At 33.8% G+C, this 27,408-nt stretch overlaps 1 long non-coding RNA gene across 14 annotated transcripts in view; it reads right to left on the bottom strand.

Moving 5' to 3' along the window:
- The window catches only part of LOC101247298 (uncharacterized), a 37,964-nt gene extending 11,327 nt beyond the window's left edge, over positions 1 to 26,637 (bottom strand). The window contains exons 1-8 of one of the 14 annotated variants that reach the window (XR_011219905.1): positions 26,384 to 26,637; positions 25,800 to 25,922; positions 25,132 to 25,690; positions 24,881 to 24,970; positions 21,179 to 21,316; positions 2,273 to 2,315; positions 999 to 1,167; positions 817 to 920 (exon numbers count right to left, since the gene is read on the bottom strand). This is a non-coding gene — a long non-coding RNA (uncharacterized lncRNA). Of the gene's footprint in view, positions 1 to 816; positions 921 to 998; positions 1,168 to 2,272; positions 2,316 to 11,330; positions 11,735 to 16,558; positions 16,602 to 17,372; positions 19,140 to 19,237; positions 19,543 to 19,751; positions 20,070 to 21,178; positions 21,317 to 24,880; positions 25,923 to 26,383 lie in introns of those variants that run through there. The other 13 variants (XR_011219899.1, XR_011219898.1, XR_011219900.1 and 10 more) reach the window with 13 other exon arrangements.
- Positions 26,638 to 27,408: the final 771 nt, after the last annotated feature.

Genomic DNA, 27,408 nt, shown 5'->3' with positions numbered 1-27,408 from the left:
TTATGATGAAATTAGTTATGAATGAGTTTTGATAGATTATTTTTTCTTGAATGTTTGATTTGTTGAATTAAAAAAATAATAAATTTTAAGAACAATTTATTTGTTTATAGAAATGCCTCTCATAATGAAAAATGTGATTTAGCAAAAGGGTAAAAAGAGGCATTTTTGTCATTTACTTATTTTATCCCGAAATTAATATACCACCCAAGGGGATGGATAACTTATTCCAGTACAAATCATTAGTCCCGGAATAAACTTGTCAACCAAACAACAAATTAAGTAGTACTATAATATAATTCCAGGACCATATGGTATTATCCTTCACACCAACCGACCCCTTAATCTCCTAATAATAATCTTCATAACAATTCACATAATGCACAACATAAATAAATATGAGTGCAGAAATGCTGCATTCCCAAGTATGCGCCTCCATCAAATTCCACGTCCCATAAGTAGAGAATATGCATCCTTAATTTAAGTCCAATTTGTATGAATTCAGTTCACAGCATAAAAATCAAATGTTCCTGCTAGTAGAGCTCCATTACGTTAAGGAGCAATTGTTGCAACCACCTTCTCATTATCATATACTCCTGATAACATAATGCAACAAGGGTCTGATGCTGAGAAAAGAATAATTCATGATTCACGAGGGAGCTGCTACTTATATGGCCAAATATTACATACACGAAGACAGCTGCTAAAGGTGTCGAGACAAATTTTTAAGCCTCACAGAAACAGAAAGATCAATTTAAAAAGGGCTGTGATTTATCACACATAAGCATGCTGAAAGAAAAATATAAGCAGAAAATTAACCTTGGCTCATCTGATAAACGAAGATACCACCTGATTATGTTGATGAAGGTTGCTCAGCAAGTGCACCGACCATATTCCCTAAAATTTGAGCCACTTCAAAAAACCTATCCCATGTGTCAATCTCAGATGTAATTCATACTCAAACCATCTATAAGGATTTTTTGCACAATGGAAGGAACAACCTGTCAGTATGAATAAATTAGATGCATGAAAATCTAATCAAGTAGAGGGAGGATGTCATTGGAAAATGGTTTTGAGGAAGCACAAACTGCTTTTGAAAGTTCACTCCCCATCTCCATCGTGCACAAGCACCGCAGAAACAAGAAAACTGATAACTTCAGTGTTATCTACCTGTGCAGAAAAATAAAAAAGGAAGAAATTGAAGTGCATTTAGGCTTTAGAATAACAATTGATTGAGATAGGTTATGAATAGCATTACTAGCATCATTAGCTACTGAAATTATAACTAATCAGTTTCCTTCTCATGTCATTCCTAGTAGATTTATGGAACTCTTTATACTAAAATGAAAGTACAAGATGAATTACAGTAGACATATTACCTTCACAAGGGAAAAAATGACACCTGCAAGCTTTAATATTCAAAGGGTGTCGACTTTCTTCTTGTGTTAAGAAAGGGGTACAAACACAAAAGACATTTTTGCTGAAAGGTAGAAAACTGTTGGAAGGATCTATTCAAGGGAAACCAAATATCACACAGCCAATTCAGATCTCGAGAACACATCATGATTATGAAGTCCATTTATTTGATTTTCTTTTGGACATACATATTAAGTTTATGAAGATTACAAAGCAGTTTACATGAATATTATAGGGATGGGGTAGTTATCTTAGACAACATTCTTGTGTTGCACCGTCCAGCACTTCAATAAACCTAAGGACATAAACATGTAATGATCTTCATTTTATTCCTCTTGATGGACATTAATGACTATCAAGGACGAAAGGTCATTGTTACTTATAGTCATCACTCTTGCATTCCGAGGAAAATAAAACTCAAGTATAATTTTATTTTTTATACGAGTAGTGGATAAGATAAATCCAAGTATAATGTCTTCATGTGTAAATTAAATTCAAATTCCTGTCCAAAGATTTATCAAACAAATGCAGGGTGACATTAATTTGATATGATTTGGATTTTATTCTTGCCTTATAGTTGTGGAATTCTTCTTGACAAGTAAATAAGTGAAAATATGATACTAAGCAGGTGTCTGCAGAGTAAGACTTAAGAAATGTAACTATGAGAAGTGTTTGAGATATTTGTGTCATGGAAAAGAATTTGCATGCACAAGCAACTCTCAATCAACAAAGGCAACAATTTTCTAGAATCCAACAACATTCCACCCAAAAGTACAGTAAAAAAAGGCCAATCTTATTGCCATTGACAAACAAATACGAGAACTTTCAAAAAAAATCAAAGAGAGAAGAGAATCTTCACCATTGAGGAACGACTGTCTGGTGTCAGGATGAGAGCCTACAGACTACAAAATAGAAAGCAATGAGAAACTATTCAATAGGAAGTATGGAAAATTTGACCTTGGCCAGCAAAAACCTAAATAATGGAGGTATCTTAAAGCATTTATACTATGGTAACAACAGATATTTGGAAGTGACACTTGTCATGCTCCAAGAAAGAGATAAAACTTGAACTACTTCCCTACTAACACATCCAGTTTGTTGCATTCACCATCCACCTCTCTTGATACATTTAGCACAACCCAAATATATCCAATTTTCTATACCTATTTTGACTAACTCATTACTTTAAGATCACCAACAAGAATGAATAATAGAAACACTATGAAAAAGTCAACAATGAAATGAAGCTAATAAACCTGTAGAAATGAAAGTGCATTACAAACTCTATTGGATTGTACAGAAGTCAGGCTTGCTGACGGCAAAAACAGGGTAGAAAGAAACTATCTCCCGCAAAGGTACGTGAAAATTAACAATGGAAAACTTATAGAAACAACTAGGAACTTCCACACTATAAGTTTAAGAAATAAGAAACAAATGGTTGAACAGAAAATGTCTACAATAGAAGTTCAAGAAATATGAATAAATAGTTGAGAGAATATAAGTCCAGAATCTCAATTCTCATCATGCTAGAAAAAGTTATTTATATGAACCAATAATATTAGTTCTGACAAAGCATACAACTACCTACATATATGATAAAGTAGCTTCTATTTACCATTTAAGTTGGGCTAAGATACAAAAACAGTTTAATTGAGATCAGATTTAAATGACAAAAAAATTCTCCTCCTAGAGGTGACATTTTCCTCTTTTAGGTTGACGTTTCCTCAAAAATTGGTGTTGGCTTCATCTACATCAAAACAAATATGAAAAAGCGAAACGGAATTCTATTTTGAGACTTTCCTATATATATTTTTGTCTCCAATTATTACTCAAATCATATCTTATTCCACAAGGAAAAGGTTTTAAAAGTTAAGGATTTTTTAAAACTAAAACCTTATTTCAAAAGAAAAATGCATTAAAATTTAAGAAAAAGGTATTAAAATATAAGGAGATCTTCTTCCACAGGGAAAATTTATTAAGTTTTAAAGAAATAATTTAATTTTAATTAAAACAAAAATCTTTATTGGAGGTGAGATTCTTACTTGAGTTACTCAGACAAGCATGACACTATTCACACCAAGCTACTGAACATTTATGTAAAAACTTACACATGTTCATTAACTTGCAAACTTCAAGAAGGCAAAATAATAATAGAAAAATGAAAACGCTCATATGGGGTGTTGCGCCCCTATGCGAGAGATACTACAACTTGACAAGAAACCTAGTTTAGTACTTGCAATATTTAAAAGAGATTAACGAAGGCATATTAATATCTAATCTAGTTGAGGGATATGTTTCATAACACATAATTTAGCTGAGGATGTCCATCTGACCCATTTTTTTTAAAAAGATTTAATTCAGGTCAAAATTTATATGGCACGAAATTTTAACTAATGACGAAAAATCCTCTAAAAATCTGTTAAGCAAAACAGACAAGCTTTTCGTGCATATATTATCTTCACACTTAAGGACGAAATAACAATAATATTATCAACTTCCCTGTACCGCAATCAGTTGGTTCATGCTTCACACAAACATAGAAAACATAAGGCAAATTAGTATTTTTCAAGCATGGGTTCACACACCCCAAAAGATAAAAACGTATAACCGTACTTATTTTACAAGCCATGATTACATGACCAAATAAGCCCTCAAAATCTCATGTAAATATACAATACAGAGATCATGTACAAGTCCCAAGGTTCATACAAAATATATATATGTCTATATGCAAGTTTGATCTTCCTTTAAGGCTTTCAAAACCTCAATCTTCAATGACCAACTTCAACCATCCTCACGAACGTTCCCTACGATAGAATCAACTATTGCTAAGCATAAAGCTTAGAGGTGTAAAAACTATAGATCCGGCCCTTAGATTCACCAAGTCATCATTCTCAAGTCAAGGTTAGCATAATTTAAATATTATCACAAAATAAGTAAATAGTATACAAAAAGTATCAAGTTTGATTAATACAGCTCCAAATGTCAATAATGTTCATAGCACAATTTTTCAAGAGCTTCAATAAGATATCAAGAAGGGCCAACGCCATGTATCAAAAAGGGTCAAAACCCAACAAAAAAAAATAGAACCAAGAACCATATTAAAAGTGCTTTCTAGTTCGTACTTAAAATGGACAACTCCCATACATAAGACGAACTAAAAATCCAGAGTCAAGATGGGCAAATGATCCGAATCAACAGGCATGCCAATAGTGACAAGGTCACAACCACAAGAAGGATAGATTCCCAACAAGAATGCCAAGTGATCAAAAAATCCGTACAAGTAGGCGAGTTACACAAGAGTCTTCAACCTCTTAAACGACAACAACACAACAATGCAAAGTGACAAGAGATAATCAACGTACCAATATAAAATTTCAGATATACCAGCAGGTAAAAATAGTACAAGTACAATTTAATACACAAATCGCAATATTTTAGCAAAGAAACAATCCAAAACGACTTCAAGAGTTCAAACCGTAGACCAACCAACGTATGAAGATCCTCAACTTGTTCACGAGTATATACAACCTTAAAAATATAATTAAATGACTTATTTAACTTCTAGTATCTCAATAATGTTGAAGTAAATACTAGATAATCATCACAAGTAGGCCTAGCCTGCACATTTACGACTAAGCTCCCAAAACAATGATTTTGTCCAACAAAAGTACTTCATGTCGCAACTTAGTTTTCAAATAGGAAACAGCAAAACTGGACTTTACATCCATAATAAAAGATGTAGGCACATCTCTTAATCTTGCAAATAATCAAGAATCACCTCAAAATACGCTTTGTACAAAAATATATAATAAAAGCACTAGCATTTGTACAGACAGAATTTCTAATTCCAGTAGCTGGACAGAATTCTTCATATGTTGCGTCCCATATTTGGAATCCATAACAGCAAAATTAGAGTTTTCATAAACATAAGAGTTGTATGACAACGAAATGTCTTTCTAAATCATATTTATTCATTGAAAACTAAGTTCTATATGACAAGATATGCTTAAAATACAAAAGACTACCCATATCAGAAACATATTTTTTTTTCATTACAAAAAGTTGTGTGTCGAATTCACCTAAAAGAAGCCTGTTTTTCTCTTCATTTTGCAGAACAACTGTTTAGCTAATGTTTTAATGTTATTATACTTCAGGAAAGAGAAAACAACCAAAGGAGGTGTATAATATATATATACAAAAAGACCCTCATCACCTCTACACATGTCAACAAAAGGGGTTGCCCCTAAAAATAGTTGGCTGCCCAGAAATCATATATATATATATATATATTCATTTTTATATACCTTACACCCACACCTCCAATATATGTGTAAACATAATTTGAAAATTATGTAAATAACCCCTACAATACGTTAAATTACGATAACGATTTGTGTTAACCACATTTTCAAGTATCACAAAATTTCATGTCCCCAAAATGAGAATAAAACATATTATAGTAATGTATGGATATGTAATTAATGGTCTAGTATCTTAGGGGTTTTACAACTCTCTCCCCCTTAAAAAAATTTCGTCTCGAAATTTACCTTAGGCTAGTACCGAAACAAGTGTGGATATTGTCTCCTCATGTAATCTTCTCTCTCCCAGGTAGCTTTTTTTCCAGAATGGTTCATCCAAAGTACCTTTACTAAGGGAATTTTCTTGTTTCTAAGTTGCTTTACCTCACGAGCTAGAATTAGGATAGGTTCTTTATTTTACGTCAAGTCGGAATTAACCTTAATAGATTTAATTGGAAGGGCATGAGATGGATCATAATGATATCTTCGGAGCATAGAAACATGGATGACATTGTGGATATTGTCTAACTCCAGTGTTAAAGCCAATTTATATGCAACAGGTTCAACCCTTTCAAGTATCTCATAAGGTCCAATAAATTGGGGACTAAGTTTTCCTTTTTGGCCAAATCTCATAATCTTTTTCCATGGAGACACCTTTAAGAATACTTTATCTCCAACTTGATATTCAATGTCACGCCTTTTTAGATTAGCGTAAAACTTTTTTCTATTCGAAGAAATCTTTAAGCAATCCTTGATAGTTTTCACCTTCTCTTCGGTTTGCTGCACCATTTTAGGACTAATAAGCTTTCTCTCACCAATTTCACTCCAACAAAGCGGGGTCCGACATTTTCTTCCATATAAGGCTTCATATGGAGGCATTCCAATACTTGATTAGTAGCTATTATTGTAAGCAAATTCTATTAAAGCCAAGTGTTTGTCCCTACTACCCTCAAACTCCATAATGCAAGCTCGAAGCATATCCTCCAAAATTTGTATCGTGCAAGCTGCCCCAAAATCTAGATGTAAACCTTGGGTCTCGATCGGATAGAATAGACACAGGGATCCCATGTATTCTTACAATATCATTAATGTACAACTTGGCTAAACGCTCAAGTAAGTAATCCATTCTAATTCCTAAGATGTGATCATTCTTTGTTAGCCTATCTAAAATCACCCATATTGCATCATGGTTTCTCTTAGTGTGAGGAAGTCCACAAACAAAGTCCATAGTTATTCTCTCCCATTTCCATACTGGCATAGAAAAGGGTTGTAGTAAACCATCCGAGACTTGGTGTTCGGCCTTTACTTGTTGACAAACCAAACATTTTGAAATGAACTCTGCAATGTCTCTCTTCATACCATTCCACCAATAATTTTCTTTGATAGTATGCATCTTTGTACCTCTAGCATGCATCACATATTGTGAACTATGTGCTTCTTTCAATATTTCTCTCCTCAAGTTGTCATCATTAGGGACACATAACCTATTTTGATAAGTAATACACCATCCTTTGTTAATATAAAATCAAGATTCTCCCCATTTTGGACCTCTCTACTCAATTTTACAAGTTTCTCATCTAACTTTTGTGGTTCCTTTAACTTATTCAAGTAATATTGGCTAACTTGCAAATTAGCAATAACTGAACCATTTGAATGAGGTGTAAAAAAACATTCATGGCTCTTAACTCAAGGAGCAACGTCAAAGGACTCAAAGAAATACTTGAGAATGATTTCCAACTTAAGGCATCGGCAACCACAATAGCTTTACCTGGATGATAATCAATCGTGCAATCATAATCCTTGATGAGTTCAAGCCATATACGTTGTCTTAGATTCAGCTCCTTTTGAGTACCCTATTACTTTAAGCTCTTGTGATCAGTGAATATATGACATTTCTCCCCATACAAATAATGTCGCCAAATTTTTAGAGCAAACACTATAGCAGCAAGTTCAAGATCATGAGTAGGATAATTCAATTCGTGTGGTTTTAATTTCCGAGAGGCATAAGATATTACCTTCCCTTCTTGCATCAAAACACATCCTAGATCATTGTAAGAAGCATCATTGTACACTACATATTTTTTCCCTTCAATTGGTAGAGTAAGTATAGGCGCTTGAATCAACAAGGATTTGAGTGTTTCAAAGCTCATTTGACATTTTTCATCCCAAATAAACTTTACTTCCTTCTACAAGAATTTAGTCAAAGAGGAAGCAATAATGGAGAAACCTTTCACAAATCTTCTATAGTATCCTGCTAAGCCCAAGAAACTTCTTACCTCAATCTGATTTTGGGAGGTCTCCATTCAACAACTTGTATCTTACTAGGATCCACCTTCACACTTTCACTTGATACAACATGTCCCATAAAATACACATCATCAATCCAAAATTCACACTTCGAAAGTTTAGCATAAAGTTCTCTCTCCTCTAAAATCCACAATATAATCCGGAGGTGTTTATCATGGTTTTCACTACTTCTGAAATATATTAAGATATCATCTATAAAAACAACCACAAACTGATCAAGATAAGTCTTGAATACTCGATTCATTAGATCCATAAATACCGCAGGAGCATTTGTTAATCTGAATGGCATCACCAAAATATCATAATGACCATACCTTTTTCAAAAAGATGTTTTAGGAATATCATTCTTTCTAACACGCACTTGGTGATATCCAGACCTTAAATCGATCTTCAAGAATACCTTAGCACCCTTCAGTTGGTCAAACAAATCATCAATCCTTGGTAATGGATATTTATTCTTTATGGTTATTCTGTTCAATTGTCTATAGTCAATATAAGCCTAAGAGTGCCATCTTTCTTCTTTACAAATAAAACATGGGTTCCCCAAGGAGAAAGATTATGTCTAATAAAACCTTTTTCAAGAAGTTCTGGCAATTGACATTTCAATTCTCTTAATTCTGCTGGAGCCATTCTATAAGGAGTGATGGAAATAGGATTAGATCCAGGAATAAGCTCGATTGGAAATTCAACCTCTCTTTCCGGGGGCAATCCAGGAAGGTTTTCTGGAAAGAATTCTGGAAAATCACATACCATATCTATGTCCTTGATAAAAGGACTCTCCAACTGAGTATCAACTATGTGAGAAAGGTATACCCCACAACCTTAACACATCAACTTTCTTGCCAAGGCCGCAGAAATAATACTAGATGTCAAAGATCTTTCACCTTGTATGAAGATATGTGAACATGTAGGATCTTTAAATGACACAAGCTTTGACCTACAATCTATGACTGCATGATAGATATAAAGTCAGTCCATCCCAATAATAACATCAAAGTCCTTGAAGGGCATTTCAATCAAATCAGTAGGGAAGACTAGATACGGAGGGACAATCATGATAAATTCGATTACACACAACCTGATAACCCAACGGACTTTCAACCAACACATCATAATTAAGTCTCATGGATTCACATTTTCAGGAAGGACAAGTGATGAACAAATATATGAATGTATAGAAGCAAGAATAAACAATGTAAACACACACAAGCCAAATAAGTGAAATTTACCGACAACCACATCTTTCCCATCTTGATCATCCCTCTGCCTCATATCATAAGCATGTGAAGTACCCCTTTGTCCACTAGCTTGATTAACTCCACTTGCACCTCAGGTTTGGGTGTTTCTAGGCCTTGCACCTTTATTAGTTTGAGGAGTATTAACAAAAGGCTTATGAACCGAACCTTCAATTTTCAAAGAAGGAGCATTATTAAGATTAGGACAATCCTTCACTTTATGATCAAAGCTCCCACAATTAAAACATGCACTACAGGCTCTCCTGTAAGTACCAAAATGATTCTTTCCACATTGCGGACAAGTTGGAACGTGAGGCTTGAGTTGGCCATAATTCGGAGTGATAGCTGAAGAAAAATATGATCTGTTTTGCTTCTGTTGAGCTGGCCTATTATCACTACTAGCCTTAGAATTATCAAACCTTCCCCTTTTGTTATGGACCTCCAAAATCTTGTCTTGGCTTTCAGAATCTGTTTTCATATCTACTAGCTTCTTCTTTATCAAGTCGTTCCCAAGTAAAAGCAACAGACACTAACTTGCAAAAGTTCTCATGTTGCAGGTTCCTAATGAAATCATTTAAACCATCTTCAAATTTCCTGCACTTGTCTTTTTCCTCTTTAATAATACCTCCAGCATAACAAGAGATCATTAGAAACCTTTGTTCATATTCAACAATAGACTTGTCTCGCTGCCTTAGATTCAAAAATTCCTTTTTCTTTGCATCACAATAAGCAGGTGTACATACTTTATACGAAATTCCTTAACAAAATCATCCCAAGTATGAAAAGGAAGTTTTACTTTGCATTCGGAACACTTACCCATTGTAATAGATAAATAGCATGCTTAGATTTGGCAACGTCTGAACACTCTAACTACTTAAAAACCCTCTCCATGCGATCTAACTGTTGTTCAGCATCAGTAGGATCAACCGTTCCTTCAAACTCCCCTCCACCCATTTTTTCTTATTTTCTCAAAGTTAATCCCATTAGGATCATGCATCGATTCAGCCATGTGGTGGAAGAATTCAGCCATTTGTTGAAAAGGAGGTTTCATGGCTTGTATACCATGACTCATGTGAGGATGTGAACCAGCTCTTACACGTTGATGGTTTCCCACTTCCGACCCGCTAGTGTAGGGAACATGCTCATTCGATATATATTCTCCAATCCCATAGAGGCACCCAAACCTTCACAAGCAGCTTCTATAGGTCGGTTAGATGAAGTGGCCATAACTTAATTCATTTGAAAGAGAAGATCACACTGAATTAAGGACATGTACATGATGTATGTGCACTCTACATGCCATAATGATATGGCACACCATGTAAGTGAACATGAACTCTAAATAGAATCTTTTCAAAAGAAAACTACTATACAAGTAACTCACAACAAAAAATCCAAGAACCACAGACGTAGTTTAATACTTGCAATATTTAAAAGAGATTAACGAAGGCATATTGATATCTAATCTATTTGAGGGATAAGTTTCATAACACATAATTTAGCTAAAGATGTGCATCTGACCCATTTTTTTAAATATTTAATTCAGATTAAACTTTATTAGGCACGAAATTTTAACTAATGACGAAAAGGCCTCTCAAAATCTGTTAAGCAGACCCGACAAGCTTTTCGTGCATATATTATCTTCACACTTGAGGACGAAATAACAATAATATTACCAATTTCCCAATACCGCAATCAGCCGGTTCATGCTTCACACAAACATAAAAAACATAAGGAAAATTAGTATTTTTCAAGCATGGGACACACACCCCAAAAGATAAAAATGTATAACCTTACTTATTTCACAACCCATGATGGCATGCCCAAATAAGCCCTCAAAATCTCATGTAAATATACAATACATAGATCATGTACAAGTCCCAAGATTTATACAAAATATATATATGTCTATATGCAAGTTTGATCTTCCTTTATGGCTTTCAAAACCTCAATCTTCAATGACCAACTTCAACTGTCCTCTCGAACATTCCGTACAATAGAACAACTATCACTAAGCATAAAGCTTAGTGGTGTAAAAACTATAGATTCATCCCATAGATTAACCAAGTCATCATTCTCAAGTCAAGGGTAGCATAATTGAAATATAATCAATAAAATCAGTAAACAGTATACAAAGAGTATCAAGTTGAATTAATTAAAGCTCCAAATGTCAATAACGTTTTTATCACAGTTTTTCAAGAGCTTCAATAACAAGACTCCCCCAATATATACATCATGTGTAAAACCAAGCACGAGCAGGTATCAAGAAGGGCCAACGCCCTGTATCAAGAAGGGCCAACGCCCTGTATCATCATTCTCTAGTTCGTACTTAAAATGGACAACTCTCATACTTAAGACGAACTAAAAACCCAGAGTCAAGATGGAAAATGATCCGAATCAGGAGGAATGCCAACAGTGAAAAGGTCACCGCCACAAGAACGACAGAGTTCCAACAAGAATTCCAAGTGATCAAACAATCTGTACAAGTGGGCGAGTTACACAAGAGTCTTTAACATCTTAAACGACAACAACACGACAATGCAAAGTGACAAGATGTAAACAACGTACCAATATAAAATTTCAGATATACCAGCAGATAAAAATAGTACAAGTACAAGTTTATACACAAACCTCAATGATTTAGCAAAGAAACAGTCAAGCACGACTTCAAGAGTTCAAACCGTAGACCAACCAACGTATGAAGATCCTAAACTTGTTCACGAGTATATACAACCTTTAAAATACAATAAATAACTTACATAATTTCTAGTATCTCAATAATGTTGAAGTAAGATAGGATAATCATCACAAGTAAGCCTAGCCTACACATTTACGATTAAGCTCCCAAAAAGTGATTCTGTCCAATAAAAGTACTTCATGTGACAACTTACTTTTGAAAAAGGAAACAACAAAACTGGACTTTACATCCTTAATAAAAGATGTAGGCGCATCTCTTAAGCTTGGAAATAATCAAGAACCACCTTAAAATATGCTTTGTACAAAAAGATATATTAAGAACACTAACATTAGATTTCTAATTCCAGTAGCTGGATAGAATTCTTCATATGTTGCGTCCCATATTTGGAATCCATAACAGAAAAATTAGAGTTTTCCATACGCATAAGAGTTGTAGAACTACGAAATATCTTTCTAAATCATATTTATTCATTGCAAACGAAGTTCTATATGACAAGATATGCTTAAAGTACAAAACACTACCCAGATAAGAAACATATTTTTTTCATCACTTACCAAAAGTTGTGTGTCCAATTCACCCAAAAGGATCTTGTTTTTCTCTTGGTTTTGCAGAATAATTGCTTAGCTAATGTTTTAATTTTATTATACTTCAGGAAAACGAAACCAAAGGAGGTGTAAAATATATAGATACAAAACGATCCTCATAACCTCTACACACGTCAACAAAAGGGGCTGCCCCTAAAAATAGTTGGCTGCCCAGAAATCATACATATATATTCATTTTTATATACCTTATACCCACACCTCCAATATATGTGCAAATGTAATTTGAAAATTACGCAAATACCCCCATAAAATACGCTAAATTACAATAACAATTTATTTTAAGCAAGTTTTCAAGTATCACAAAATTTCAAGTTCCCAAATGTGAATGAAACATATTATAGTAATGTATGGATATGTAATTAATGGTCTAGTATCTTATGTATGTTACATGGGGAATTGAACTAGGACAGCGAGTGGGCTTGTGATAGCTCCAATCATCTCCATTGCGGGTTACTTTGTTATTTCAGTGGATTCAAGATACCATATATGCAATTTAAGTCAAAACTTTATGTGTATATATCATATAATTTTCGATGATTGGTGTCCAATTAGACACCCTAGGGACAAGGTGGCTCCGCCCTTGCTCTTTAATCATCCTTAGAGTCTACAAGAGGTTAAGGAGTGAAATCTAGGACTCTAGGAGATATTTCCAACTTTAAGCATTTGAAATTCACAGTAACTCCAATCGAAAAACCATGAAGATGTTGTCTTGATAGCTTTGCTATGTAGGTCATTTTATTTTTAACTTTTAATGGTGTAGAGTAGATACCAGTGGGGTGGTACTTTAGTTTCATGTGCATATGACAGATGAGATAAATTCTAAAATTACAATGTAACACTACCCAAAATACATGTAGAAATGCAGCGATAGTACCAAATGAGTGTTATAACAAGGGGGTCAAATCCGGAAACAATTCTTTTTTCTGGAAAAGGAAAACAAAGGTAATAAAAATATATTTAGATAAATCTTAATTCTATTTAGCAAAATGAGAAAATTATACTCAATATAAAATGTCAAAGTAAATCTCTAAGCAAGAAGAATAAGCCTTGAAAAGCTTTAGAAGAGCGTTTTCACGAAGATTAGGATCATAAAGAACAAACACAAGTTGTTCAATAGATCGCATTCTGCTATCCTTATTAGGGGTGCTCCGGCGCTCGAAGACAATGATGACATACCATCTTCTCCTACGAAGCTGCCGACACCGACGGAGAAAGCTCGAGGTAAGTTTGTCATTCTAAAGCCTCAATTGAATGTTTTTATCTTTTTTGTCCTTTCATTTACCCAACTGTATTTTCTCTCCTTTTTCTTTTTTCCCGAACTGAAATAGATAAAATTTATCGTTGAATTATTTAATAAATATAATTCACCATTTTATTTAAAATTGTGGCAACATTAGTGAACGATGAATTAGATATTTTAAATAAAATGGTAAATTGATGGTGCTGCGATTTTAAATAAAATGGTGAATTTTATTTATCAAAATAATCCAACTGTGAATTTTGTCTTTGTACAGTCAGGTAACAAAAGAAAAATGAGAAAATCAAGTAGGGTAAGTGAAAGGACGAAAAAGATAAAATATTCAATTGAGGCTTTCGAATGGCAAACTTACCTCAATCTTTTTCTATCGGTGTCAGCAGCTTTAGAGGAGGAGGTGGTATGTCATCATTGTCTTTCAGTGTCAGAGCCCCACCCATAAGGGTCACAAAATGCAATCTGCGAAACAACTTGTGTTTTTTCTCTGCAACCCTAATCTTCGTGAAAATGCTCTTCTAGAGCTTTTCAAGATTTTTATTTTTCTCACTTTAGCGGTTTACTTAAACATTTTTAATTGAGTATCATTTTATTATTCTGTTTGCTAGAATTAAGATTTACCTAAAAATATACTTACTGCCTTTGTATTCCTTTTTCCAGAAGAAGGAACTTCACCGAAATTTGGCCGCATTGTTGTGACACTCATTTGGTACTATCTTTGCTCTCCTACAAGTACTTTTAATAGTGTTTCATTTTAATTCTAGAGTTTACCTCATCTCTCATATGCACGTGAAGCTAAAGGACCACTCCACACGGTAATTCTAGCATTTCTTTTGTTTCATACATGCATTTCTTCAGTAATAACTGAAAGCCTATGCTTCACACCGCACCATTAAAAGCTTAGAATAAAATAAAGAATTTGAGTGACCTTTTACAAAAAAAAAAAATTTAATTGGTGTTATGGAGGTATTCAGATGGTTAAAATTCAAAAATGTTTTCTTTAGTCCTAATTTTTTCCCATCTTTTAGTGTCTTAGAATGACAAAAAAGTTGGTGAAATTTCTGGCTAGGGAGGGAGGAGAAACTAGTTCTACACTAGCCCATATGTTGAAGGTCACATCCCTTAATGTAATTTTTACTCAACTCATTGCAAGGTTGTTTTTTCAATAATGGAAATTACTCAATTTACGTCATTTCAATGTATATGTACAGTTGCTTTATCCAAGGCGAGAAAAAAGGGAATAAAATGATTTGGGCAAAAGTTGAAATCAAATATACAGGGAATGTCCAAAATAGAATCTCAATGTGCTTTTTGTTAGTTGGTGTATGCAAATGAAATAGATGGAGCTTTTCGAGGAGATATTGACCCTGAAAGAAAATATTGCCACTAGGAGGAGAAACTATTATGTCATTTAAATTTAATCTCAACTTGGTTGTTTTTGTTCTTTGGTCCAACATAGATGGTAAACAAAAACTACTATTTTTGGTGCTTGTATTTTTTATTAGAACCAATATGATTTATTAGATAAAATAACTCTCTCTACGATGATGAGATTTTGGACTTCATCATTTCTTCCCATCCCACATTTATTTTCAATGAGACAAAACCCAAAAATGAGATTGTTCTTCATGCAAAATAAATTTAAATTTCAAACTTGACCTCTCACTCACACACGTTCATTACCTTTTTCTACAAGGTAAAATAATATAAAAAGATGGAAGCACTAATCTAAAGTGTCAAAATTAAAGTTGTGCAGATTTCTAACCATGTCCATCATGAACTTTATTATTATTACATAGATAAGCTTATGTCTTAAAAGCTATCAAAAATTACCTTCACAAGGTCACAAATAACACCTAAGCTTGCAAGCCTCAATATTCAAAGGGTGTCAACTTTCTTGTTGTGTTAAGAAAGAGGTACAAACACAAAGGAATTTTTGCTGAAAAGCATAAAACTGTTACAAGGATTTAGTCAAGGGAAACCAAATATGACAAAGTCAATTCAAATATCGAGAACAGATCATGATTATGAAGTCCATTTATTTGATTTTTTTGGACGTGCATATTAAGTTTATGAAGATTATAAAGCAGTTTACATGAATAATATAGGGTTGGGATAGTTATCTAAGACAACATTCTTGTGTTGCACCCGCCAGCGCTTCAATAAACCTAAGGACATATACATGTAATGATCTTTATTTCATCCCTCTTGATGGACATCAGTGACTATCGAGGACGAAAGGTCATTGTTACTTATAGTCAAGACTCGTGCATTCCGAGGAAAATAAAACTAAAGTACAATTTTATTTTTTTTCTACGAGTAGTGGATAAGATAAATCCAAGTATAATGTCTTCATGTGTAAATTAAATTCAAATTTTCGTCCAAAGATTTGTAAAACAAATGCAGGGTGACATTAATTTGGATCTTATTCTTGACTTATAGCTGTGGAATTCTTTTTGACAAGTAAATAAGTGAAAATATATGATACTAAGCAAGTGCCGGCAGAATAAGACTTAAGAAATGTAACTATGAGAAGTGTTGAGATATTTGTATCCCTGAGGGAAAAGAAATTGCATGCACAAACAACTCCCAATCAACAAAGGCAACAATTTCCTAGAATCCAACAACATTCCACCCAAAAGTACAGTCAGAAAAGGCCTTTGTTGTATACCAAAAGAGGCCAATCTTACTGCCATTGACAAACAAATACGAGAACTTCAAAAAAAAAAAAAAAAGAGAATCTTCACCATTGAGGAACGACTGTCTGGTGTCAGGATGAGAGGCTACAGACTGCAAAATAGAAAGCAATGAGAAACTATTCAATAGGAAGGATGGGGATTATGCATAAGTAACCCTCAATCTATGCCCAAAATCTCATACGAACTTATACGATACTAAGGTCCTATTCGAATTTATTTTATACGTAATTTTCTACCCTTTTTCGGCCTACGTGGCACTAACTTTAAAAAAAGTCAATTAGCATTGATCCACAAGATAGTGTCACGTAGGTCGAAAAGGGTAGAAATTTATTAATAGAATAAGTTGACGGGCGGTAATAAGACCTTAGTATAGTATAAGTGTGTCTCTGAGATTTCGGGCATAGGTTGAGGGGTAGTACTTGTGCATTATCCCAGAAGGATGGAAAGTTTGACCTTGACCAGCAAAAAACCTAAATAGTGGAGGCATCGTAAAGCATTTATACTATGGTAACAAAAGATATTTGGAAGTGATTAAACTTAAACTACTTCCCTACTAACACATTCCAGTTCGTTGCATTCACCATCCACCTCTCTTAATAAATTTAGCACAACCCAAATACATCCAATTTTCTATACCTATTTTGACTAACATTACTTTAAGATCATCAACAAGAATGAATAATAGAAACACTATTAGTGATATCTCTTGATTGATTTTAGGATATATCTTGATTGCTCTATCATATCTTAGTATCTCATTAGTGATTCAGTTTCTATTATGATTAGGAGAAGATCACAATACTTTATTAGTTGATTCTTTCCTTATTTGTTGTTTACTCTCTTGTATAAATACTCAAACATATTAATGAAATAAATACTTCTCTCCAACAATAAAATTTATATGGTATCAAGAGCCTAAAAGCTTCAACACATACTTTTTTTCCTCTAAAAATTTATGTTTTCCCGCTGCCATTAACAATGGTCTCAACCAATTTCTCCACTGAGAAAATCACAGCCACACATTTTCCTATATCTGTACCAAATTCTCCAATAATTCTCACCATGAATAACAATGAGCAGTTGATTAATACAATGTTGTCGCTCAGGCACCTCTAAAGCTCAACAATACAAACTCTTAGTCATGGAAATATCATAATATTAGTGGGAAATCATCCTTAGTGCATACAATTTCTTTCACTTTATTGAACAACCACCAAGTTCAATAGCCACACCTTTTCATCAACGACAAGACCATCTCATTTGGAGTGCCATTGTTGCCTCTCTATCTTATGATATTGTTCCTTTTGTCATTGATGCCAAATCTTCATGTGCTCTCTGGAAAAATCTGACAGTAACCTATGCGAAGCCATCAGACGCTCGTATATTAAGTCTTAGAGAGACATGAAAAAAGGTAAACTTTCTGTTAATTCATATCTTCAGAATATAAAACAAATCTGCAGCACTTTAGCCTCTGCTGGAGTTCAAATCTCAATGGATGAGCCCTTCCTTCATGTTCTTCATGGACTTCCAGCCGAATATGACACTATCACTACAGCTCTATGCGCCCGGGAAACTCCATTGACATTTGAAGAGCTTCATGAGAAGGCTCCTTGATTTTGAGCAGAATCTAATTTGCTCATCTTCTTCTACCACAGTTCCAATTATAGCAAATTTTGCTGCCTAACCATCATATCACAACAACTAGTCTCGACCCAATCATGTTTCGCGTCCAGCAAACAACTCGAATCATATGGATAAACTTGCTGCTAACAATTTTGGTGTTTAAATGGCTGGTCAAAACAACCACAGGAATCGTCCTCGTGTTACTTGTCAGCTTTGTGATAAGCCTAGTCATCACGTGAAGCAGTGCCAAAAACTATTGGCAATTCTTTCTCTAATGAATGACACTAGATCAGATGGGCATACAAGAAATAATGCTCAGTCTCAAACACAACAGCCACGTGCTAACTACACAACTGCATCCAAAAAATAATGCTTAGTCTCAAACACAACAGCCACGTGCTAACTACACAACTCACAACACCACCAATGATGAAAACTGGCTTGTTGATTCGGGTGCATCTCATCACGTCAGGCAGGATATCCAGAATTTTTTCCTTCACTTTAATTATGATGGCAGTGAAGACATAATGCTTGGTGATGGTAATGAACACAAAATCACTCATACGAGAACCGCTTCTTTACCATCATCTCTCGCCCTTTAACTTTGTCCAATGTTTTATGTGTCTAAGATGAAAGAGAACCTTGTTTCTGTTTATCAACTTTGTAATGATAATTATGTCTCTGTCACATTTTCACCTAATTCGATTTTTGTGAAGGAGCTTTGCACGGGGGCGCCTCTACTAAATAAAACCTGAAAACGGTGTTTATTTATAGCCTTCACCTCTTCCATCAGTGACTTATCCTCAAACCTACCACTACCAGCACTGCAAGTGTTTCCAATTGGCATCGACGTCTCAGTCATCCGTCCTCTCCAACTCTTCATCAAGTTTTCAAGCTTTTAGATATTTATTCCTCTTTAGAAAAATCCTTCCTCTCCAACTCTTCGTCAAGTTTTCAAGCTTTTAGTGATTTCATCCTCTTTAGAAAAATTCTTCTTTGGTAGTTCCTGTGAATGCAGTTAAAAATGCATAAGTTTCCTTTCTACAACTCTACAATAAAGAGTAATGCTCCTTTGGAATACATTTATTCGGATGTCTGGGGTCATTCACCGAAAATTTCAGTAGATGATTTTCAATATTATTTAATATTTGGTGATCATTATACAAAATACATCTGGTTCTTTCCCATAAAACAAAAATCTGATGTATCCATTATATTTCCCAAGTTTAAGAAGGTTGTAGAAAAGCTCTTTCAAAAGCCCATAATCATCCATCTCAGGTCCTTCTTTGAAGACAATGGAATATCTCACCTGCTCACTCCTCCACATACTCCTGAACATAATGCAACTGTTGAACGTTGTCATCGCCATATTGTTGAGATAGGTATTACCCTATTAAACAATATCAAGCCTTTAAAGTTTATAAACACTATGAAAAAGTCCACAACGAAGCGAAGTTAATATACGTGTAGAAGTGAAAGTTCATTACAAACTATATTGGATTGTACAGAAGTCAGGCTTGGTGACGGCAAAACAGGGTAGATAGAAACTATCTCCCACAAACTTGAAAATTAACAATGGCAAACTTATAGAAACAGTTAGGAACTTCCACACTATAAGTTAAAGAAATAAGAAACAAATAGTTGAACAGAAAATGTCTACAATAGAAATTCAAGGAATACGAATAATAAGTCCAGAATCTCAATTCTAATAATGGTAGAAAAAGTTACTTTGATGAACCAATAATCTTGGCTCTAACAAAGCATACAACTACCTACATATATGATAAAGTAGCTTTTATTTACCATCTAAGTTGGGCTAAGATACAGAAACAGTTTAACTGAGATTAGATTTAAATGACAGAAAAAGTTCTCCTCCTAGAGGTGACATTTTCCTTTTTGGGGTTGATATTTCCTCAAAGTGGCGTGTTGGCTCCATCTACGTCAAAACAAATATGGAAAAGCGAATTGGAATTCTATTTTGAGACTTTCCTATATTTTTGTTTCCAATTATTACCCCAAATAATTTTATTCCAAACAATGATAAAGTGATCCAAAATAAACAATGAGATTTCCCCCTCTTATGAAAGGGGTCCAAACTTGGATAAGCAATTCCTTTTTTTATAAAAAAGGATGAGTTATATATATTCTAGTTTTAATAATATTATGATAGTGTGGGTAAATGGATCTTTAAACATTATTCCAACATGAAAATGTACTAAAATTTAAGAAAATGTTATTCCACAAAGGAAAAAGGTATTAAAATAAAGGAAATCTTATCCACATGGAAAAGGTTTAAAATTTAAGGATTTTTTTAAACTGAAACCTTATTCCAAAAGGAAAATGTATTCAAATTTAACAAAATGCATTAAAATATAAGGAGATCTTCTTCCACAAGGAAAATGTATTAAATTTTAAAGAAATAATTCAATTTTAATTGAAACAAAAATCTTAATTGGAGGTAAGATTCGAACTTGGGTCACTCAAGACAAGCATGACACTATTCACCGCCAAACTACAGAACATTTATGTAAGCTTACGCATGTTTATTTAGTTACAAACTTCAAGAAGGCAAAATAATAATAGAAAAAGTGAAAATGTTCATATGGAGATTTAAATCTTGTAAAGCTCATCTCTAACTATTCTTACAACATCCAAAAGTTCTGGTATTTTCTTCTCAAATTGCACTAAAAATTGTGAAACGTTCTAGACGTAATTTTCCTAATGTGTAACTAGTTCCAAAAGGTATTGTGCTTCCTTACATGCACCTCGTTTTATTTCTTAAAAAAATAAAGACCAAATCAATCTTGAAAAAGTACTACGAAATGCTCCTAGATGACATTAACACGTGAATGGCATGCTTTAGTCATTGATGGTGCCGCAGTTCTAAATAAAACGGCAAATTTTATTTATCAAAATAATCGAACGGTGAATTTTGTCATTTTTCAGTTGGATAACAAAAGAAAAATGAGAGAAAATCAAGTAGGGTAAGCGAAAGGACGGAAAAGATAAAAACATATGAATGAGGCTTTAGAATGGCAAACTTACCGCAATTTTTCTCCATCGGTGTCAGCAACTTCAGAAGAGGAGGTGGTACGTCATCATTGTCTTTCAGCGCCGGACCACCACCCAATAAGGATCACAAAATGCAATCTGCTAAACAACTTGTGTTTGTTCTCTACAACCCTAATCATCATGAAAACGCTCTTTTAGAGCTTTTCAAGGTTTTTATTCCTTCTAACTTTAGAGGTTTACTTAAACATTTTGGATGGAGTATAATTTTTTTATTCAGTTAAATAGAATTAAGATTTACCTAAATATACTTACGACCTTTGTTTTCCTTTTCCAAAAGAAGCAACATTACCCGAATTTGGCCGCCTTGTTGTGGCACTCATTTTGGACTATCATTGCACTTCTACAAGTACTTTGAGTAGTGTTTCATTGTAATTCTAGAGTTCACCTCTTCTCTCATCTCTCATATGCACATGAAGCTAAAGGACCACTCCACACTATAATTCTAGCATTTCTTTTTTGTGTTCATACACACAACTCTTCAGTAATAACAAATTACCTATGCTTCATACTGCACCTTTAAAAGCTTAGAATAATAGAAAGAATATGAGTGACCTTTTACAACAAATTTCAACTGGTATTACAGAGGAATTCGTATGGTTTAAATTCAAAAATGTTTTCTTTAGTCCTAATTTTTTTCCACATCTTTTAGAGTCTTAGGATAATAAAAGATGTTTATAAAATTTATGGTTTGGGAGGGAGTGGGAGCTAGTCCTAGACTGGCCCATTGGTTGAAGGTCATGTCCCTTGATGTAACTTATGCTCAAAGCATTGCAAGGTTGTTTTTTCAAGATAATGGAAACTAGTCAATTTATATCATTTCATTGTATATGTTTGGTTGCTTTATCCAAGGCGGGAGAAAAGGAAATAAAATGTTTGGGTAAAAGTTAGAATTAAATATACTGGGAATGTCTAATATAGAATCTCGATGTGCTTTCTTGTAGATGGTGTATGTAAATGAAACAGATGGAGCCTATTTTTCGAGGAGATATTAATTCTGAAAGAAAATATTGCCACTAGGAGGAGAAACTATTATGTCATTCAAATTTTTGTGTCCAACAAGTAAACAAAAACTAATATACTCCCTCCGTTTCAAAAAGGATGGCCTAGGTTGACTTGAAACGGAGTTTAAGAAAAGAAAGAAGACTTTTTAATCTTGTGGTTCTAATTTAAAGTCATGTCAAATGGATCAAAATGTCATTTAATCTTGTGGTCTTTAATATGTCACGTGGAAAGTTAAAATGCTGGCAAAAAAAGAAAAGAGTCATTCTTTTTTATACAAACTAAAAAAGAAATAGGGACATTCTTTTTTAAAAGGAGGGAGTATATTTTACCACAACCGATATGATTGGTTTAGTTATATAACTCTCTGCAATGATGAGTTTTAGATTTCATCATTTCTTCCCTTTCCAAATTTATTTTTAATGAGACAAAACCCAAATATGAGATTGTCCTTTATGTAAAATTAATTCAAATTTCAAAGAGTGACCTCCTCTCACTCACACACGGGCATTACCTTTTTCTACAAGGTAAAATATTATAAAAAGATGTGGAAGCACTAATCTTAAGTGTCAAAATTAAAATTATGCAGATTTCTAACCATGTCTAACATGGACTCTATTACATAGATAAGCTTGTGCTGTAAAAGCTAGCAAAAATTACATGTGCTTAAAAGTGACATTCTTAGGACAAGCACAAAATTTAATTGCAAGAAGAATTCCAATAAAATACCAAAAATATCACAGTTGAAATTTTGTTTTTGGAATACCTTTAAATCATTCCATCCAACAATTAGATAAAATCACATTAAACACATTACTAGAGGAAAAAAGTATTGCCTCTAAAAATTAACAAGCATACATAATGACTACTCAGACATCATTCAGCTTGCAGCAAAAGTCACCAACCAGTAAACAGGGGTATGGCTTGAGTCAATTTGATGCTAAGTATACAAACATAACTAGCTTTAAATGAAAAAAGGTTTGATAAATAACAATTAAAACCCCTTGTACGCTAAGGTTGAGGCTATAAATTAGAAGCTCTTTACTAGAAGTCAATAGGCCTGCGGCTCAACTCTTTGATTCCACATAATCACATTTTCAAGATATAATAGACATCTAGAGGAATAGATATAGAGAATTCGTATAGCCAACCTAACTTATTGTTAGAAAATCTAAGAATGAATCATTGAAAATTCGCCAGATAATTGATACAAAAATATCCAAATATCAAACTGGACTTCTATATACTCCCCACAAACTAAGGACTGAGACATAGTTGATTAATACATTGGTACTCTACATCCAGAAAGGATAAGGAAAATAGAGTTTTCATAAGATCACTGGCCAGAACAAACTTAAATAGTAAAAAAGAAACTAACGACCCAGACATCATTCACATCAAAGCCACAATCCAAATATACAGCCCGCATTATAGACTCCATAATGTCTGCAAGAACCTTTAGTTTTTTTATCGTTCCTCCATAGAACTCAATATCCTCCTCTTGTTGCACTGTTGTCACAAACTCCTTCACTTACATCAAATTCAAATCCTATTCTATTACAATTCCACATAGGAACTATTGTAATCAGTTTGACAATCTAGTGCCAATGATATGAGCAATTACGCACTATTACCAAAGGAAAATTAAGTGTCATATGCAATGGCTAACTGGAATCTTCACTATTTGAAGCAAGTACTACCTTAAATGTTCAAGGACTCACATGAAGGAAACAAAATGGACATACATATCGGATAAGATGCAACTGCCAAACTAGACTAGCCAGACGAAAGAACTTTTTCGATTAATACATTTCGTAATTATTGGGAACTTACTCATATGAGCAATCCATACATTAACTGCCAAGGAGTTCTCCCAAGTTCATATTTTATGCTTTGCCTACCTCTGTATAGCTAGTTACTCCGTAAAGTGGAGGAGTCTATTGAAATTTAGTGGTCAAACTATACTTTTGTGTATTCGTGTAGTTATATATACATTTATTAAGACCTTAAAGAGTAAAAGGGATGACATGTCTACCCTCTATTTCAAAAGGTTAAATTGTCATTTCCCTTCCTTCGTGTAATTAATATTTGAAGAAAAAAATACACAAAATTACCCTCCCAAACTTATCCATAAAAACCTATTACATGATTTAACTTTATGGGCGTTCCTTTACACCCTATTTTCGAGGGGTTATTTATACTTTTTATCCAATTTTTTAACATTAACATATGAGGCAGAGGTCAAAATCAGACCAATGCCATCACTAGGTGGATTTGTCTTAATTTCTATTGAAATATTTACTTGTATACACTCTCTATTATATGCTTATATAGATACTTTGATAGTTACTCCCAACACCCCGAAATACTTGGCACTATCCACTTCTCGATTGTGAAATATATGAACTTTGACCAACAATTGAAAGATATATCTTTTCACCACATAGATATAAGATGAATTGCAACTTATAGTATTGTATGTATATCGTATGAATATCTAATTTCAATTTCAAAAAATTAAATTGTTCCAATCCAATTTAGCTCCAAAGATTAGTCAAATTGGTTCTTGAAACCCCAAAAGCCACAACTATTTTGGGACAGAAGAAGAAAATAAAACAAAAGTTTAACTACAAAACAATGTGAAGTAGATGCATATAAGTTAATACTAGTTTGTACCTTTTCATCGACTTTTTGACGCATCACGGATGAGGCACTTGTAGAGGACGTGCTGGACTGCAACTCTAACAAGTTTTTCCATACTTACATCTGCAGCAGAGAGGTATGTTAGCTTGCTACAGTCAACGTCAGGGTAAATCACGAAGAAATAACTAGAAATAGCTATGTTGAGATCTGGTAATTAGAAGCTGAATTAGGACAAGAAGAGTGAGTAAGAGCTTTCTAGGAGCTTCCAGCTCTTAATTCAGTACTTCAATAACCCTCCCATTGCCCTTAGTGGTATTGCCGTGTTTGTAATTTCTTCCTTCAGCAACAGCAACACAACTTATTTCCTTCGGTCACCACCGCGCAATTCTCTGAAGGATCTCGCGCACATCGAGACTGCTTTCCCGAAAAAAACTGACTTGTATCAGAGAAAAGTGCAACAACAAATTCAATCACAACTGCACATTTTACACTACAGACATAGAACTGTCATTTGCACAAAAAAAAAGCAACTTCATTGAGGCGGCTAATTATAAGACGTTGGTATAGAAATCAAACCAGCTATACATGTCAAACCATGTGATTGAATTTTGGCCGCACCCAACTTTGTTTTTGCTATGTGGTATTGCAAGAGAACAAACAAATTACGGAACCAGTAGTTTAAAAATGTAAAATGTGTGTTACTGTTTCTTCCTATGAGTGGGGGGTTCGAATTTTTGCTTCTTAGTTCCCTCGCTGCAGCAAATGTTGAGGGCTTCTTTTTAGGGAAGGAAGAGACAATCAGTATGCCAAGCTTTTGGGGATAACGGCTTTTGTAGCTTAAGTCTGAAAAACTTATGAGCAAACTAGCATTGATTAATGAGAATTATATGTAATGTAAGGAGAAAGTACAGATAGAATCTTGTTTAGTTGTAGTGCTTATATATGTGTGCACCTTGAAAATGACAATTTGATATACTTTTTCGACTGTCATGGATAGTAGTTAGCCAGTCAACATTTTCAAGACCGTTGCTGTTAGTGTACCACTGTTATGTGTGAGTCAAGCTCGAAACTGCACCTGTGAGCAAAATAACAACAAAAACAAGTCATTGTATATTCATATGTCATCAGCTACATTGTAATAACTTTCCATGAAATGAGAAAAAAGGTTCTTGATGTTTCATTGTATATATCCGCGTAAAATAATTAATGTGTCTGATATTGAGGTCAAACAAAATGAAGTAGACAGAGGAGAAGCCATGGAAAAAGTGGTTATATTTGGGTGAGAAATAAAATAGTGGCATTATACATATATAGGCACTTAAATATTCAAAACTTTTTCAATGGCGTACAAATAGACATTTTAATTATTTCATCATTCAATAAATAAACACAATTGACACACTCCGACTCAAATGCACCAATTAAAACAGCAACTCGATTGAAAAAGTGCAAAATAAGAAGATTTTTCAGGCATAACTCGCACAGACAAACAGATCCGACATCGAATGACGATGCAGCAGCAAAATTGAATCAAACCTGCAGAGGGACTCAGAGGAAGCAAATCTTCTAACAAAAATGGAAGAAGATACACACGGGAGGAGGAGAAAGCATAGCCAAATAAATCCGATTAAACCTAGGTAGAATACTGTTTTGTTTGTTGGAGTGTATTCAGTGCTTAATTTGGACAGACATGTGAAAGAAGTTAGAAAGCACCGCCTATAGGCTGAAACAACAATACAAGGCATGAAAAGACGAATCTACCCTTCTATATGGGCTATTTGTCTTTTCGTAGTTCCTCGTTGTTCCTACAAGCATTCTTTTAAGGCGGTGCTTCGTGGCCTTTTTTAGATGTACATAGATGTCCTAATTAAGCAGCAAATGTACGTCTCTGGAGAAACAAGAGTAGCTATTGTTGGTTGTCATGTGTACTCCTTCACAGCGTATACACGATTATTTGTGACTTTTTCAGATGTATATAAATTATTTTTGTTATATCGATGTATATCTCCTCTCAATATTAAAACTTTAAAAAACAAGTTATAATAATTACTATATTTCTAAATTTATATATTTTTCTATTATATAGAAGAGCCATTAATTAGGAGGACAAAGACTATTTTTGTAATTTTACACAATATCTGAATTCTAGAATCATCTGTGATCGCTCGGATAAGAAGATATTAGAGACTTCCCAATACAGACTCATATATCTAAAAACATCCATATTTCTTTCACTAGTTTTTAGCTTTCAAGAATTGTCTTTTAATCTTCATCGAAAATTTCTATTATATAGAAGAATCATGAATTAGGACGATCAAGACTATTTTTGTAATTGCACAAAATTCAATTTCTAAAATCATCTGTGGTCGCTTGACTAAGAAGATATTAGAGACTTTTCAACACAGACACATATGTCTAGAAACGTCCATGTCTTTCACAATTTTTTAGCTTTTAAGAATGATCTCTTAATCTTCATCAAGAACTTTTGATTCTTTTCATCCTCACAGTGAATTACATTTTAATCTTCGACTCATTTAATTTTATTAAAATCTTTATTCATT

Source organism: Solanum lycopersicum, chromosome 3, assembly GCF_036512215.1.
Source record: "Solanum lycopersicum chromosome 3, SLM_r2.1".
NCBI classification, from domain to species: Eukaryota; Viridiplantae; Streptophyta; class Magnoliopsida; order Solanales; family Solanaceae; genus Solanum; species Solanum lycopersicum.
Note: the sequence above shows the minus strand (reverse complement) of the source record. Positions and strands in the feature narration are given on the sequence as shown.